We start from the raw sequence: 18,964 nt of genomic DNA on the forward strand, positions 1-18,964 counted from the left end.
TATACAGTTGGCTTATGATGAATTCTGGTTGTCTATTGATCGTATTTGATAAACGCAGCATGCCCTCCTCTTCTACTGACTGAGTAAAAGAGGAACCACGAGGAGAAAAACGTTGGGAGGTCTTTCATTGAGACATGGCAGAGAGAGAGAGAGAGAGAGAGAGACGGAGAGACACAGAGTGAGAAGAAGAGGAGAGGAGGCGAGCTGGAGATTGAGATGGAGGCAGGGAGGGACGTGACGGGTAAGGAAGAGGTCGGGAGAAGGTACAGTAAGCTCAGGACATGTTGTGACTCCGGACAAGACAGCCGGGCTGCCACCGGGCCAGAACGGCAGCTGAACACATCAGCACAGAGATGTGATTCATGTCACGGTGCAGCACGGAGTAAGCAGGCCGGTGCATGTTGCCAGGAGACAGAGCTGCCTTGCGCAGACTTCACACGCGCCGTAACAAGCGAGGCCGTCATTAAGCCGAGTCATGTGACCGACGCTTTAAACAAGAGCAAGGAAGGCCGGTTTCGGTGACGCAGTGTCAGCGGTCCATCCCACAGGCGGGTTGCGGGAGGTCCTTCGAGTGTGCGCATGCACCAGCATACACATGAGGGGAACTGGTGGACTGCAACAACACCGTGAACCGAAAGAGACAAGGGAAAAGCGTTAGAGGAGAGACTCATCGTTTCAAAAAAAAAAAAAAAAAGATGCAGTAACCGGAGCCAAATAAAAAAAAAAAAGAGGTAGAGCAGTGAGGATGGTCCTGTGTTGTATTTATCATCCGAACGTGGAATGCCGTGAGCCGTCAGCACTGCTCGCTGGGGCAGAGAAGGAGAGTCAAATGCGAACTGACATGTCGATCCAGATGGGGAAACAGTATTTAGGGGAAAAACACAGCCCTCTTCTTCTCTATCTCCATTTTTTTTTTTTTTTTTAAGCTAACTGGTAGCCTATGGCCATCAGAGGAAAAATCGCTTAAAGGCTGTAAAGACAGAATGTTCTTTTCTTTTCAATCTGGCACGGAAGAAGAAAATGAATCGAGTCAGAAAGAAAAAAAGTGCTTTTCTATTGTCAGTAAATGCTTATCATTATGTAAACTACAGCTACGCCAGCGCTAGCATCTCTGTCAAATGTATTTGGACACATGTAACCACTAACGTTGGGATTGTTAGAGAAAACGTCAGCGAAATCTGACATAGGGAAATCAAATCAAACATTTAGTAAACACAGCTGAGCCTGATGGGAACGGCTTTGCTTCTGCAGGTATTTCAATCAGAAACCAAAGTGCTGGATAAAGACTTTGACTTGCTGGGGGGGGGGGGGGGGGTTGAGTAATCTTCATTGGGTTTCAATGTCTGAACCAAATTTCAAAGCAACCCATTTTTTTTTATAGTTGTCAAGATATTTCTCTAAAATACAAAAATGTCCACCTCAGGTTGACACACAATCACAATCAATCTTCCGAGAAGCACGAAAGAAAAAAAAATGTCAGTCTGGAACAAAGAGGCGGATCATCCGAAGCTGTTAAAACTATAATGAAGACATTCTAGTTTAATGAGAAATTAGTGAATCCGAATAGAAACCATCACATATCCGTAAGGGGACAAACCAGCTGTTACACACAGCCTGATGAGGGTTGGACTCTTGTAACCTGTAGCACCAAAGTGTCACTTTCAATCTGTCTCCAACATTAAACTCATCAGATATTCTGCAGATGAATTTGCCTTCATAACCGCCGAGCAGCCGCTGATCAAACACGCATTGCATTCGGATTTCTACGGTCTTGATTTGATCCCAGCTGTGAAGGTTTGTGAGGTAACATCTCAGTGTGTGTGTTGGTCTTTGCCTGTGCAGGCTGGCGGTGCGGGGAGTCACCTTAAGCAAACAAGCACAGGATGACTCAGCTATCCGATCACGAGTGTCCCCAGTGCTGCTCCGGGTCGCTGCACAAAAATCCAGTTTCTGCGTCATCCTTCCCCTTTTGGGGTGGATTTGATTTTTTTTGTTTCCCATTTCTAGTCGATATCTATTTTGTGCGAAAGTGTGAGTCATCCAGGTGTGTTATTGTTTAGCTCCCAGAACAGCAGACAGCACAGCAAGTCCTCAGCAGTGGGATGTGAACAGTAAAAACAAAGACCGCAGGATCATTAATATTTTACTTCATTGATTTCTGCAGGGAAAGGTTCTCTTTCTCTCCCTCCACCCACTGGGAGGTCAGAGGTCACGGTCAGCTACAGGTCATATGGAGCTTGTGGATGCTTGACACATCGTGGTGCCTGACAGCTGACAGCCCATAAAACAGTTCGTACTGCGGTTCAATCTCTGGTACGTGGATATAAGGACTATCCAATGTCACCATCGACGGGTGGTAATGGCCTTTCACTATCAAACTGATTTATCGCGTAAGAAGTGAATGTAAAAAAAAAAGGAAAAAAAAAAATCTATGAACAATGTTTAAATGAAAGTAAAAAACTAATAATAATATGGTATAATAACAATGTTTCTGAAAGTGAACGATCCAAATCAATAAATAAATAACAGAAAAAAAACAAGAAAGATGACAAATCAGGTGCGAACCAGGACGTCTGAGGTTCTAATAGTTGACGGGACAAAATAATACTTTTTTGAGACGTTTTGCTGGCATCAAATACAAAATGAGCACATATTTCTCATAAAACTATAACATTTCTCAGTTTCAACATTTAATATGTTGTCTTTGGTCTATTTTCAACTAAATACAGGTTTACATGATTTGCAGATCATTGCTTCCTGTTTTTAATTTACATTTTACACAGCGTCCCAACTTTGGTGGAAAACGGGGGTCGAGTTAAAACACTTAAAAATATGAAGTATTGAAATAAAAGAGTCCACCTTTATACTCCATTCATTCAGGACTTATCGCTTTAGCACGGTGGTGCTTTGAGTGAAGTGTTAGCATCAGCGTGCTGAGGTTTAGAGGGTATCATGTTTGCCATGTTCACCATCTCAGTTTGTAAAGTAGCACAAACACAAACACAAACACATCAAGTATTTGGCCATAAGTGAGTATTAGTCACATGGAAATTTGGACCAAATGATGGTGGAGTGCCAAAAGTAAATCAGCAGGACAGAGTTCAGTGTGAATATATAATCGTTCTATATTGAGTGAGCACAATACTTTGGTACTGACTTAAATAATTCAACAGATTTTGGTTAACACATTCATTGTATCCAGACAATAAGGACTATTGATTTGGTGTCACCGGCAGGTGTCTGTCTCAATGTTAGCATGTTGGCATGAGCTCTCAGCTCAAAGTACCACTGTGCCGAAGTTCAGCCCGCTGAAGCTGCCGGAGTATCTGGTTTGGATACATTCAAATAATCTATCGAGCCATCCGTGCCAGACACTTTGTGAAGACATATGCCAAGTTTTTTTTTTTCAGAAAAAACAGACAGTGAGAGAAGAAAGATGTCAGACGGACAGACCGGAAGTAAACTATTGAATGAAGGCCTCCAAGATCCATCCCCAAACAAAACTGTAACACTGAAACATCAAATTCACAATTGGCAGCTCATAAAAACCCACACTTTGCAACTGCGCTCGGATTTAACACGGTGTCCCGAGCGCTGCTGCAGTGGTTATGCAACTATCAAGCCTCTTGCCACAAGCCTCCTGGTGACTGTGTGGTGAAGACAGGGGGAAGGGGTGGGGGGGGGGGGGGTGAGAGAGACGGACAGGAGAGGCAGAGCGGAGCAGAGAAGGGGGGGGAGACAGACATATTGTGATGGGTGGTGATGAAGGAATGAACTCCAGAGGAGAGGAGAGGAGAGGAGAGGAGAGGAGAGGAGAGGAGAGGAGAGGAGAGGAGAGGAGAGGAGCAAATGAGCGAGGCAGCAGTCAATCTGGGAAGGAAGCTCTTCAAACACACCAGCGTTCTGCCTTCTTATCGTTTAGCTGACAGATGCTGCTCTGAATACTGATGAACTGCCTTAAAAAGCAACGCCTGTGCATTTGTGTGTGTGTGCGTGTGCGTGTGCGTGTGTGTGTGTGTGTGTGTGTGTGTGTGTGTGTGTGTGTGTGTGTGCGTGTGCGTGTGTAATTTTGAGAAGTGGAGGGAGTGGGATGTGGAGTTACAGAGAGGGTGAGTGTGCTAGAGATTTATTTCAACTAAAAAAAGGATAAATATTGCATTTCTCAAAATTAACAACAACTAATAGTTTAAGAATAAATAGCATCTTTTTTAATGATACTGCCTCTACAAAAAGGGAAACTAACATCCTGTGGTTCACTTTCTAATGGTAGCACATCTAACAGCTAAACCCAAAGCTTTTAATGGCGTCTTTAAAAAAACAAAACAAAAAAAACAAAAAAACACATTACAATGACAAAAATGTGTCTTTGCTTTTGTTTGTACAAGACAGGGAGGTGAGGAGTTTCTCCCAATCGGCTGCATTCACTTTGTATTTTGCAACAAGGAAAATCTGTGACTGTGAAGCTGTGCTGAAGCTAAGTGCTAACGTGAGCGTGTTACCATTCTCACAACGTCAACATGCTGATGCCGAGCAGGTGCACACTGTGTTCACCATCTGGTTTGACATGTCAGCATGCTTATTTGTGGATTATCTAAATTATTGCAATTCATCCTGAGTGGGGGGGTGGGGGGGGGGTCATGAACGTTTGTACCAAACTCAATGGTAATCCATCCAAAGATCATCGAAAATTCTTAATGAAACCACAAACATAAATTTCAGGGTTTTGGTGGTGGAAAGTTAGGGGATGTCAAAGTCATGATTTGAAGGTCATGAATGTCTGTACGAAATGTCATGAACCTCCAACATTGCCATCCCAGCAGCTACATCTGGCTTAAAACTTTTGTGAATGGAAAATCTCAGAGCAGCAGCATCTCCCTTAAAATGAAGCTAACAAGTTCACATTTTGAAAAAGTAAAATCACGTGTCGTCGCAATTAACATCTGCCTTCGACAGTTAAATAGGATGACTGTAACAGGAACCTTATAGGAGGAAAAAAAAAAAACAAGCAACAACACCGGTTTGCCAAGCGAAATGTCAGCTGAGTGTCCAGACTATAATCACCTTACATACCTATTTATACCCACCTCTAACACGCAGAGGCAGAGTCACTGACTGATTCTAACCCGTGCTCAGTGAAACTGAAGATCAAATACTGAAGTCAGACCTGAGCAATGAAAATGAAGGGTTTGGACTTGCAGCTGGGTTTGTCTGCTATTTGACTGCATGAAGGTGTGACTCGGTAGCCTGGTATTACCTGGCAACGCTCCATGGGGAGTCGTATACAGTGATTGCGTCCCACTGGGCGCAGACCTCAGGTTAATTCGGAAACTATTGGAGCAGCTTTGACCGATTGGAACTGACCACCGTAAGTGCTTGACATAAAAACGCTTGACTTCGATGTCATGGTACTAGCCACACCCCCACTGGTCGCTGATTGGAGGAGGGTAAGCAAACCTTAATGCGAACAGCATTTCCAGACAATAATTACAGCGAAGACTGAAGCTATGAGCAACAGTCAGGCGGAGTCAGGTTATCGACCCGGCACTTGAGAGCAAAAATGTAACATTGAAACGCCCAACGATGTAAAAATCAAAAAACAAGCGGTCGCTTATTTAAAAAAAAAAAAAAAAAAAAAAAAAAAAAAAAAAAAAATCAGGGTATCTTTGAGTTTTTTTCTATAAAATTCTTCAACTTGGCACATGCGGCTGCCTTCCTGTCGTGTTTATTAGGAGCAGTCTTGACACGTTGCCAATTGGGCTTGCTGAGTGATGGATGCTAATGCCTAATTATGAGCCAAACTAATGCTGGTGGTTGCTATATAAGGAAGGAAGAAAAATAAGTTGAGTCTGTGGTGAAAATGTTTCCGTGGAAAAAAATGTCCAAGTAGCCAGAAGGCATCAACAAGCCATCAAACTGAGGAGACGTCTTCGATATGGCACCAGGAGGAAGAAGTGATCAACTCTACATCTGAAATTAGATTACTGCCACTTTTTCTCAAATTTTATCGGCAATGCAACAAGGGTGCAGCCGAGTTCATAAGCTTAATATAAATATAAAGAATTTCAATTTATTTCAGCAAATTTCCAGTATAATTTGGACCTGCAGTTCCTGCTAAACCTTTAAGCACACTTTGTTTATCAATAAAAACTCTCTTATCTTCTTCTGACCCAAATTCCTCTCCCGGTCCAAACTGCCCGGGATCCCTGGAGAAGCCTTTCTGAACTGGGCCATCGTGTACTGATGAGCTGTCTTACATATACAAACAACAGTCTGGGCTCATCAAACAGCCGCTTAACCTCCCTGCAGCAGCGAAATTCTGTCACAATGCCCACAAAACAAAGAGATCAAACAAGGAAAATCAATAACTAGCTGCAGCTGAGTTGCAGTATCATTCTTCCCTGTGAGACGGTGTGAGCATCTCGTGGTGAGAAAAAATAAAAATATAATCTGAGGCAGGCGCTTCCGAAATCAAAACAAATATGAAAATATTGAGAGTCAAAAATGGTATTCCCACCCGAGAGACTACAAATAAGCAGATGCGATCTACTGGAGTCACCAGGAAGCTGAAATAAAAACCCTCCAGTAGGACTGTAATCTTGTATGTAATGTTACACACGCATGCGCAGTATTGAGCACATAAAGAACTTTAAAATATAAAACTCAAAAAACAGGGCCAAAGACGACATGAGGACAGCCTGGGCCACCTCATGAAGTATTAACGCCAACGACAAAGAGCTATTAATTACCTCAAGTGGGGCATTTAGCATTTTTAACATTATGGTTCTGGGGGTCTGCGCTGAAACCTGACGTTGTCCCTCGGATAGACCTCTGCATCTTCACATTAAACAGGGTCTCCAGCAAACAGGACGATGAGGAAGAACAGACAGCACGAACAGGGACAACTCACCTTCTCAACCAATGGGAGGTCAGGTTTCCATAAACCTCACAGAGAGCTGTTGGTCCCCTGCGGGAGATCACCTGAAAGAAAAACACGAGATGTTGGGATCAGTGCTTTAAACAGCAGGTTCAAATGCTGCTAATTGCTCTGGATAGGAATATAAATGGCAATCAAACCAGCACGTGTCAAAACAATTATCTTTACCGGGCCAAGATATGAAGAGATTAGTAGAATTTCATTTTTGAACTATTAGAATCTTAAGGAGATTAGTAAACTTTGACACAGTGGGAAGTGGAATATCTAACAATATCAGCTTCCTCAGTTTTATCTTCATGATTTTACGCTAACACAGCAGCTGTTGTACATAATTAAGGCCGGCAAAGTTATTAACCAGCCCATGTTAAAAACAACAACAGATTCGAAGTAATGAACTTGTTTACACGTGTTGTTCAAAGAGTAAAAGGGGACTATAAACTGTGGTCTGAACGGTGTGAAATGACAAAGATTTCAGTGTGAATTCTGCAATGTGTTTTTGATTATTTTATTTTTTTTAACAATATGTGTCAGCAGATAACACAAATTCAAGAGGAGAAGCCTGTAATCTGCTCATGCAATTGATAACGTATACAGTCAGATGTTTTAAGAATCGAAACCTTTCTGCTGTCACCAACGCAAACCACATTTTCAAGGTCCAGACAAAACATGAGCACAAAATTCAACACACACTGCTGACACAGGTCACAAAGAAATACACTTTGAAACAGCAATATTGTGTAGCTGTGTTGGGGAACACCAACAACACTACAAGCACGAAATCTCATCAAAATTTGAAAACTTTTTTTCATTTGAGGTGAATTTGCTGAAGATAAAACTGTGTCACTCTGTACTATTGTCCAATATATGATCACCAATAAACTCCTAACTGTATCTGGGTTTAAAGCTGAAAAATGGTGTGAAAATGCAGTTATCGCTCCGTGTCTGTTTTGTGAAACATCACACTGTTTTAGCTAAAGCTGTCTGCACAAGTTAAAACATAATATAGTTCAGGCTACAGTGTTCAAATCCAGCCTGCAACTCTCTGATACTGTAACTGAATATATATTGGTTTCAGACTGTTGGTAGGAAATAACATGGAGTCTGAAGATGTCACTTCACCCCCTGGTTACATATGTGATGAGTTTTTGTTTTTTTCAATTTAATTCACAAAATCCAATAAATAATTAGAAGATTAATCAGCAATGAAACGTATAATTAGCTTCGCTTCAACACGACGCTCATATCATCATACGGCCATCTTGTCCTGTCTTTAATACCTTGACATTCAGTGCAGAATCTTAATGAAGCCCAGATGAGTTCAATTCAGCCTAATTTGTCTTTAAACTTGTTGAATACCGTTTTCATTCACGTGATGCGACTGAATCTTTCTCTCGTTGTTCCCCGTGTCGAACCTGGACTGAGCTCCTGCACTCTGTGATCACGACAAAGCAGTTCAGATAATTGACAGAATTTCCAGGCAGAGCTGTGATGAAGCAACCCACACATCACACGAAGCAACCGGAGATGCGACAGCTATATGTGATGTCTGACAGCGGCTGCATCCGAATGATTCTGGCACAAGTTTGTGTAAAATTGCCGAGTCATTGCAACTTTATGCCACTGGTGTTTTTCCATCTATGACTATTTTAAAGGAAAGAGTCATTCAAACAATAAATTTCAGCGAGGATGGAGGATTGCTTAACAGCTCACTGCAAGCTAATAAGCAACGATTTTGATAATCAGTTTTTCTAAGGCCCAAGCTAAAAAAAGAAACTGTAGATTGTAGATTTGTAAATATGAATATTTGCTTGTTGTTTTAGTGTCATAAGAGGATTAATTGAATATTTGGGGGTTTGAAACTGTTTGTTTATCACCCTAGAAACTTAGAAATGGAGATGGACATTTTTCACTATTTTCAGCTACAATTTAATTAATTAGTCGATTGACAGACAATTATTCCGAAACTGTTTTGATAACTGATTCTTCATTTAAATAATGTTTTATTTGACTTTTTTAAGCGCACCATCTGGTTCCAGCTTCTGAAACGCAAATATTTGCTCGCTTTATTTAACAAGACAATGAATTAAATTGACTATTGGTGCCAGAACACAAATGAAGACGTCGCTCTGGGAAACTATAACTTTTCACGATGTTCTGACATTTTGAAGATAAAACAATGATAAAAAAAAAAAATTAAAAATAGCTGAAAATGTTTGTAGCATAAACAGTACATGCAGTGGTAAACTGCCTCACTAGAAACATGCTGTCCAGTCAAGTAACCAATGGAAAATCTTGCTGCTCCCACCCTCTGAAGATGTCCATGAGGAACACACCCTCTAGTGTTCAAAGCAGTGACCTGTGACTGCTGCATTCACAGGCTCATGCATACACACGTCAACAAACCCTTTGATGTGTAGATGTTTAACCGTTTACACCGCCATTGGTCGAAACTCTGAGGGTTCAAACCCTCAATGTGCACACTCAGACTCCATTTTGAAAAGCCCATGAGATCATGACACACAAGGAGTCTGTGCTCTGCCTGATGATGATTCAGAGAAGGCAAACACTGGCATGTTGTGGTGACACTGCATGAAAGCCACCAGGTGACGTGGATCTGATTCATACCGAAAGAGATACACTCATATGATAGAACTGGAGAAATATCACCTACTGATGTACAGCTACTGTTAGTGTTAGTGTCGCATTTAGTGAACTGATTATTCCATTAACATTGAAGAAAAGATATTATTACCGTTTTACTTTTGTTGTTTGATTTTAAATGACAATCATCGTCATGGAAACAGACTCACGAAACCAAGATGAGGTGCGAAAGGCACCGCAGATGCTTTTGCTAATCTCTAATGTCATAAATCTTCCGCCAAGGATAGAGACTTCCCCGTGTGTGTTCTCCTCTGCACCGAGAGAAATGAGACACTCCGGCTGCCCTTCAGACTCTCTGCTCTTACGCTGCCTCCTTTTTCACACCTTGTCAGACAGCACTATCTCCTCTCTTAACAGAGGAACAGCAGCCTTTAACCCTTTCATCAGCGAACACATTATAGAAGGTTGAAAACAAATCCCCACCATTTCACACACTGTCCTCTCTCCCACAGACATGATGTTCCACTAACATCAAAGAACAACAACAACAACAACAAACAAAAAGGTCACCAGCATCACATTCCCTCCACGTGAGATCCAATCCAAACCTCCTCCGGAGTATTTGGATGTAGGTTTTCATCTAAAAATGTGATTTACTGGTGTCAGTACTCTGCAACAATTCCTCTATTATCCCTTAAAATGTTTAGATGCATTATGATAAGATGTAAAAAAAAAAAAATTAACAAAAAAAAAAAAAAACGTGACCAAAAGAAATCTCACCTGAAACCAAATACTGAATGTGTGCAAGGGAAAACCAGTTTTAATTGTCAGGTAATGCGTTCAGCTTTATTTTTCATTCATAATCCCCAAAGCAACCCTCACTTGTCCGAAGTGTGTTGCGTTACATATTTTAGATATTTCACAGGAAACAGAAGAACAAACAGACAAATAAAGAAAGCTGTAACATAAATCCCACACTCATTTTAATCCTTTGTCAGTTATTATGGGCCTGAAAAAAGTAACCAAATGGAAGAGGATTCAGAGTAAAAACAACCTAAAAGCATTTAAACAAAACTTCTTATTGCATTTGCACTTCCCGAGTTAAGCACGCTGTCAGCGATGTTCCTGATGGTGGTTAATGTTCACGTAAAAACATTTCTATAAGCCTAACGGTTAAAAATGTCCACAGATCAAGCTGGCGGTCGCACGAGTGCAATCATAATTAAATTCTGACAAGATACTTCCTGATCAGGACGATGCTGCCTCGCCACAATCCAAAACAAAACAAGTCAAGCATGAAAACACAAAATGAACCGAACTCAAATGCACATTCATATGGAAGCGATACTGTTTGGTTTAGAGTGAAATCAGCTTTAAAACTGTACTTTCTACCAGGGTTGAATTTTTTTTTTTATGACAATATCAACATGTCACAATACTTTTGTCAGCACCTACATCTGACACCGTCAGACGTATCGTCCTTCAAAACGCACATTTAATTAAAGAAAATAAACCAAACTTCTCTAAGGTCTAGTAGCAGGTAACTGTACAAGACGTTTGCGCAAACAAAATAGTCTCAAATGAGAAAAATATGGGTTTGAATCAGGAACTATTTGAATATAAATCTGTTCAGACATTCAATGCCAGCTTTTGGTACTGACAGCTTTTGATTTTTGGAGCTAAGGATACATTTCCGTCTGTGCCAAGGAGGTATTGAACTTGTGGATCAAAACAATAATTCAAGGAAAAGCACCATGTGCTGTGAAGTCACAACCATATTGCTTCATTTTAAATTGTAAATGATCTGCACTTAAGATAAAGCTTCATGACGTTAGCGGTCTCAAAGGGCTTTACAGTTTGCCTCCAATTCACCCACACATTCATAAACCAATCCCAGCAGAGCCGCCATGCAAGGTGCTCGCTTGCTATTAGGAGCAACTTGGGGTTCGGTGTCTTGCCCAAGGACACTTCGGCATGTGGACAAGAGGAAGCGGGGCTCGAACTGCCAACCTTGTGATTAGTGGAATACCCATTCAGCCAGGGTCACAAGGCATGAGGGAACCATAACAATAGACTAACAGACTGAGACGCTTTTAACTTGTCTCCGCTGTGAAGTGTAAGGAGCCTGCTAATAAATAGGAAGTACTCTTTAACTCCCCTTTCCAGAAAACAATTGAATTACCCCCCCCCCTGACAGCATCATCATCTCCTCTCTGCAGCCTCATGCCGGGCTCTCTTGGGGGCACCTTGGCTGCTGACAGATGTGCACTCCAGCAAACAATGAAATCAGCACCAGGGACAGCTCCGAATCAAGCCAAAGGCGGACGCACGCGACCTGTCTGTCATCTGACGTCAACGTCAGAAACAAACGCCCGAGGAGTTGATAATAATAATAATAATAAAAATAATTTTAAAAAACGCATAATCAGACACGCATTCTCATGCTTACAGTAGCGGTTTAATGCAGGACTGGATGTTTTGGTAGGAGATAGGTGCTGCAGGTTTTGGGTATGTGACGCCTCAGCTGCCATTAGACCCAAAACACAACAACATCATCATCATCATCATCATCCTCATCACAGCACAAGATAACATGTCTGCTGCCAAACGCATTAATGTGGTTATGAGATACTTCAGTCAGATGTAAGCCTGGATGCATTTCAGGTTCGGGAGCAGATTTGATGAATGATTAAAAGACCACATGCACCTAATCCCATGTAGAAAGCGGGATGCTCCTCCTCTGTGGTACTGTTGGTTTGTCAGAGAAAAACAATGACGCTATGGATGGCTCCTCGCTGTGCTGTGACAACCAATTACATAACGTCAGAGCGGAGTGCATTCATCAACATTCGCGTCGACTTCACCGAGAAATCTTAAAATACACAACAAGACGAATTCTGAGAACTATTAGAACCCGTAAAAACCCATCGTGCACATGAAAAACAAGTGACGATTACGACTTCTTTGACCGCCGTAGTTCCTCCTGTTTACCCATTTGACGCATGGAAAGCAACATAAAATGGCAATCCTTTCTTTGCCTTGGCCACCATCTCCATCGACCGTAGTGTCTTTAACGTGGCAGCAGCATCTGATGGCCGTGGTGGCAATTTGAGGCTGACCTCTCCGCAGAGAATATATAAGCAGATGAACGTGCGCCCGGCGAGTACAATTTGGACACCGAGGTCAAATTTGCTCATCCTGATGACTCGAGGGGAAACGGAAAGAGCTGCATAGTGAAAACAACACCCTGCATTATCCCATAGTTTGAACGGAAGCGAGCATATCAGGTAGACCGTGCAAAAGAAGAGTCAATAATATTGTTTCGCTTGCGAGCCGAGCGTGTGATAGTAATTCAAGGTGATGCAAGATGCTCATCTTCACCCTTGCAAACAACGGTACAACATGTAAAATGAAGCATTGCATAAGTAAAAAAAACAAAAAAAAACAAGGCTAAAGCTAACGTATTGCTATGAACCCGTAGTACTTGGCAGATCTCGCAGCAGGGAGAAGATGAGACATGATCCAAATGATGGGAAATGATGTAAGATTCCTTTATCCCTGCGTCGCCCTTTGCTAAAAGGATGCTCAGCTTCTCTCTCCTCAGTGCAGCAATGTGGCATCCACACAGCGTACACGCACATATACTGACTTACCAGAGATGCTGCTGCTGCTGCTGCTGAGGTGCACCACTACCCAATAGCCTCTGCTGCAACTTATTCAGTATTTCCCCTTGCAGTGACAGAAGGTGACCCTGCGTTCTCTGCAAGACTCTGCATCCACGAGATCACGATGCACGCAGCAAGGGGGGAGCTCCAAAGCACAGGCGCGCGTCGGGGGGGGGGTGGCCCAGCGCTTCCTTTCAATGGACGACAGAAAGAGGCTGCAGCGAAACGAGTGAGCTAATTCTACTTGGAAACACGACTTTTTAAATTCGCCCCCACCCCCCCACCCACCCCCAGCCGGCATTAGCCACACGAGCTTAGGGGAGCTTTACCAGATGTAACAAAATCTGCAGGTGGCAACTGGTTATTGTTTTTTTGTTTTTTTTAAGGTTTAATCAGCATGAAACTTTAGTTTGGATTATTTCTAAATACGTAGACAATGTTTTCCATTTTAAATAATAGTGAAATTCTAAAATTTCAAAAACGGGGAGAGCCCCAAATGCGACTTCCACTTTCCAACCAATGAAGGAGAGCAGGTGGTTAAGAGGAGGCGTGACCACCTTGCTTGTAAACCACGCCCACATCGCCCTACACTGCAGGGGGAGGGGGGAGGGTAGGTGTTTTTGTCCTTTGGCTGCCTAACAGACCTACTGACTCATCATCCACTGTTTCAAGTGCATAAGAAAGATCTCCTGACCTGCTGATAGATACGGCTGCACACATTTCTGCGTTCTCTTAATGACACAGTGTCACAACAAATCGGCCAAAACCGTCGTACAGGTTGTAGGGACGGTGAGACAACCAACCGCAGAGATAGGACTGGACACTTGTTAGGAAATGTGGAGGTCTAGTGGCATTAGGTTGGTTCATCTACATGATGTGCATACCACAGACACGTGTCATATTATCATTCCCTTGTTAATGCACTCTGAATTCATGGAAGCAAACCATGTGACACAGCACCATCTGCCTTCAACCGTTTATGGACGAGAGTGCAATAATCTACCAGTTTCCTGGTAAGGAAAGGACAACACTGAAGTCAGATATCAGGAAACACCTCTGTTAAATCAGGGAGAAGTATGTTCTTGTTGTTTTGCAGTGCTGGTCGTCTCAACCCTCAGTGGAGCACAGCGCCCTGCCACAGCCACTCAACATCCAACACAAACAGGGTTAAGAGACGAGGCGTTTGTTCTGTGAAGATGACGGAGCTGGGAAATCAAATGCCTTCAAGCTGATTGACCGGATGTTGGTTTCGATCTGACTCTAATGAGCACTGACTTTTTTTTTTTATTAAGGATATAATTAAACTGGTTTCAGTGCAGGCTGTTTTTTTATTCACTCCAGTCACACATTTTTCATTATCAGAGGCATGGCTTCACACAAAAACTGTCAAACTAACTCAACCATAACTGACAGATATTTCAACGAACATTTAAATACGCTTTAACTGAATATCCAAAATGTGTATGGGCAGAGGAGATTACATTTTACCATAAACAATGCTGTCTTCAACTCACATATGTTTAGTGACATCTAGTGGCAATCGACTCACAGTGCAATAATTGTAACGAAACCAGCTGTATACATGAATGAATGTATGTGAACGTATTTCTTTCCTCTTCCAATTTTGTGATAAAGGTTATGTTATATGTGACACAATATGTATACAAACATGTCCATATTTCAACATTTTCACCTGTCAGTTTGCCGTCTGAGGTGGTTATTATTAAATGTTGTCAAATAAAAAGATAAAATTAAAAAAACATAGTATGTCCATGCTCCCATATTGAAATACGTAAATACTACTTAAACTTTCAAACTAATTGTTATGCTTTTAAAATATGCGATTATATTTGCATGTCATGTTTTGACTATTAGTTATTAAAGATTCAACTAGATTAAAATGATCCACACTGGCACATCATGATGAAGAAAAAATGAATAATAAAAACTGAGTTGTGGATAACTGTAGGCTTTACCTTTTCCGCATGATCATATGTGGTGACAAAACCATAAATTATCTACCATTGAGGAATCTTGTTTCATCCCCATTACCATATGTGTCAGCTCATTACTCATTTTGTGTATATATTACTTACTGTAATGTCTAAAATACAGGACTACAACCTAAAAATTTGGTTTTGTTTTATCTAACTTAAGTACTTCAATGAACTACATTTTCAACATTGTATATATTCCACACGTCAGGCTGTAATGGAGGCCCAATACTTTGTGGCAAATCCGCCCAACATTCAATGTATGTCAACTAAATGTGCTTATTTTTCCCGCTGAATATAGTGCAGTTTAAAATGTGCCAAACTGCCCCTTAAAAACAATGTGCTTAAATTTACCCTTTGCGTGAATGAGGAGTCATGAAGCACATGTGGCACCACAGTAAAAGCCTACTTATATATATCATTTTTTATAAAAGATTTAGAAACAAACAAATCCTGTAGCTCCAACGTGAAACTGATTTTAATCCCACTGATTGGAATTCAAACAGTTCCACCACATTCAGTTATGCCATCATGACATCATGACATCATGACATCATACCAACCTTCTACAATCTATTCTACTTTAACATGGAAATGTTCCATTCTACAACTTCTGACAACAAACGTTGACTGAAACCAAGTAAATCAAACTGCAAGTCGAACTGACATCTGAACTACGCAAGACACTGTAGCCGATACAGGTATGGCTGCTTTTTGGGTTTTCTGGTAGTTAAAGCAAAGTTTCTGAGGTTGAGTAAATCTGTCATTTAAGTTGAAAAGTAATAATATATAAAACTTTTTTTATTTTTTTATTTGAGTGTAAAATCAGCCAGACTTTCTGGAAGAAAGGAAAGTATTTGGCTACTTTGAAGTAATCTCGTTAGTTTATCTCACTTTTAGCTTCTTTTTTTTTTTTTTTTTTTTTTTTTGGGGGGGGGGGGGGGTGGAGGGGGGGGTGTTGCTGTGGTCAAATAATAAATTATGTTGAAGGTTTTCATTTAGTTGGAAATACCTAGAATGATCTGTCGTGTGTGTGAGTGAGATATATAAAATGTAAACCAGACCAATGAAACCGGTGCTTATTGAAGATTTATTTGAAGTAAATGTGTGTAGCAGTGCACTAGCTACGAATACACACAAAGAAATCCAGTAAATAGATAAATGTCTGTGTATGCTGATGAAAGTTTTCTTTCAGTTTTCTTTGCAGAAATGGCAAGTAAAGCCCTGAAAACCTCTGACAACTATAAGATGCAGAACATTTTGGGATGTGGGGTCCAAGGATATGTTGTTAAATGTATTAAAAGGGACACAAATGAGACTGTGGCTGTGAAGGTCCTAAAACAAAGACTTTCAAAGTCCAGTAAGATACGGGAGGTGAGCTACTTTTCCATGATCACCAATAAGAGCTCAAATTTACTCAGGTAATGTTTGGTTTTTCAAACATTTATCTGCAGGTGGTGATAATGAAAAAGCTCAGATGTTTGGACCCTGATAAGGCTAACATCGTCAGATGCCACGAATGGTTCCACAGCCTCGATCGGATTTGTATTGTGTTTGAGTTTCTAGATATGAGCATCCATGATTACATGTGCCAGAGAAAGTGGGTTCCTCTGCCTTTAAATAACATAAAGACCATCATCAGAGATGTAAGGATACCAGACAGAAAGCAACATTTCAAACTGTTGTTTTTTTTTTAACTCTTGCACATCCTTCATTTTTTTTTTTTTTTTTTTTTTTGGTGACGGACTTCACTTGCAGTTGGCCACAGCATTGAAGGCCGTGAAAGGTGTTGGACTGATCCATACAGATTTAAAACCAGATAACATCATGCTGGTGGATCATCAGAAACAGCCATTCAGGGTGAAGCTCATTGATTTTGGCTTAACTCTTCACACATCCGAAGTCAAGCCAGGAATGAAAGTGCAGCCCCTTTGGTATAGGTACGAGCTTTAGATCTTTTTTGTTTCATTAGAACTGCTTAGGTTTAAGTTTCCCGTAAGTGATCAAATAACATTGGCAAACACTGTTCTGCTGGAATATGGTTACCTTCTGTTTGACTACGTTTCAGTGTCATATTTTTATACAGATCATGTCTCTTTTTAAAAACGTACAAATATCCTGAGTTTAGCTAGATTCGCCGCCACAACAACCTCTTTAGAGCTTGGGTTGTTTGGTGCACAAAGTAATTGTCATACTTTTTTATAAAATGGAGAAGTGGTCAAATTTTGCTGCTTAGCACAGCAGAATGTAGAGACACCCGCTGAATCATGGTTCAGCGTTTTAAAAGGACCGGTGGAAAAAGCGCAGTCATTAAACCTTCTCAACCTGGAAGGGAAATTGCTGAATTTACAGTAATCCATTCTGTCTTAAGGTAAAAGATATCCCGAGTTCTATTTATAGCTTTAAAACACAACAATATTTTTCATTTTGTGTGTTGCTCTTCTTCCACGCTCAGGTCCCCTGAAGTTATTTTGGGGATGCCATTTACAGAGGCCGTTGATGTTTGGTCTCTTGGCCTGTTGATGGCCGAGATCCTCCTTGGATTCCCACTTTTCCCGGGGAGGCAAGAATATGACGTGGTCAGCCATAGCTCGCTCAGTTATACATCATTCTAGAAATATAGCTTTGACATTCTAATCAGAAAAGATCAGGCATTTTTATTACTTTGGTTTGTCTAAGAGCAGACGCACCAGAAAAGTTCAAGGAAAACCCTCTGGAGGCTCACCGGCATTACTGTTCACACCACGCAGCTAACATGAGTAAAAACATACAGAGCAATCAATATTTCTATTCTGTGTTTTGTCTCCAGCTACGTTTAATCAGAGACGTCCTTGGTGAGCCTCCAAAGATACTTCTGAGTGGTGGGACTAAAACACATTGGTATTACCACACAGGTCAAAAGCTTTTCTTCAAGCGATGGATGTTCAAGGTACTTTACCGACCAAACATCAATGTCCCTTTGACAGATGATTTATTGTTCGTATAAAAGATTTATTTCTGATGAAGACATACCTCAAGTATGCTTTTGTCTCCTTTTAGACACCAAAGGAGTTTTACAGGGAAAGAGGCATCGAACCAAGAGAAACTAGGCTTTGCCAGGTTTCCTCTTTAAATGATCTGAAAAAAGTAGGTTTTGAAGTACAATCTGCTTGCAGAGGAACTTCTAGTGAAGTTGCTTTTTGTGAGATATGGCGTTAGTACACCTCAATTTAACACTTTTTTTTCTTTTCCAAATTTAGTCTGGTCTGCACAAAGAAAGCAGTGCAGAGGCTGCTGATAGGAGTGCTTGTGTAGAGCTGATGAAGGAAATGCTTTATATGGATCCAAGGAAAAGGATTACTCCAACTAAAATCCTGGCCCATCTATTCATAAGAAGAATCTATGTAAACCCCAGCAACATCTCTCAGTAAGTGTCCCGTATAAATGGTGTGGTCTATAAATGTATAATTTATTTATGTTATAATAGAATAAACTACTCAACTAAATGGGACATTAAAACTAGCTCAACCTCAGTCCAAGAAAACAGTAAATTACTTTACATTAATACATCAGCAGGAATGATCCAATAATATAATCACACTGACAGGGAGCATTTTTCTACTCCGAGTACTGTTTTTTTTTTTTACATTGTGATATGGCTTAATTTTACGAAAATAAAGGCTCTGAATACGTCACAAGGAAACAAAACCCAAGTCAAATATTGTTTTATGACATGTTTTAGCATTTTAACATTTAGTATGAAAAACTGTGTGTGATTGTTTAGTCCTCAG

The 18,964-nt window shown here is 40.9% G+C and overlaps 1 protein-coding gene across 3 annotated transcripts in view; it reads right to left on the bottom strand.

Annotated features, from left to right (window-relative positions):
* Window positions 1-13,371, bottom strand: part of pacsin1a (protein kinase C and casein kinase substrate in neurons 1a) — a 33,654-nt gene extending 20,283 nt beyond the window's left edge. The window contains exons 1-2 of one of the 3 annotated variants that reach the window (XM_069141704.1): window positions 13,189-13,371; window positions 6,908-6,978 (exon numbers count right to left, since the gene is read on the bottom strand). The gene's annotated coding sequence lies outside the window, so the exon portion shown is untranslated. Of the gene's footprint in view, window positions 1-6,907; window positions 6,979-13,019; window positions 13,105-13,188 lie in introns of those variants that run through there. The other 2 variants (XM_069141707.1, XM_069141705.1) reach the window with 2 other exon arrangements.
* Between the last annotated feature and the right edge of the window lie 5,593 nt (window positions 13,372-18,964).

This window comes from Embiotoca jacksoni, unplaced genomic scaffold (assembly GCF_022577435.1).
Source record: "Embiotoca jacksoni isolate LCO1_2020_lvr unplaced genomic scaffold, fEmbJac1.0.p SCAF_9, whole genome shotgun sequence".
Classification (NCBI taxonomy): Eukaryota; Metazoa; Chordata; class Actinopteri; family Embiotocidae; genus Embiotoca; species Embiotoca jacksoni.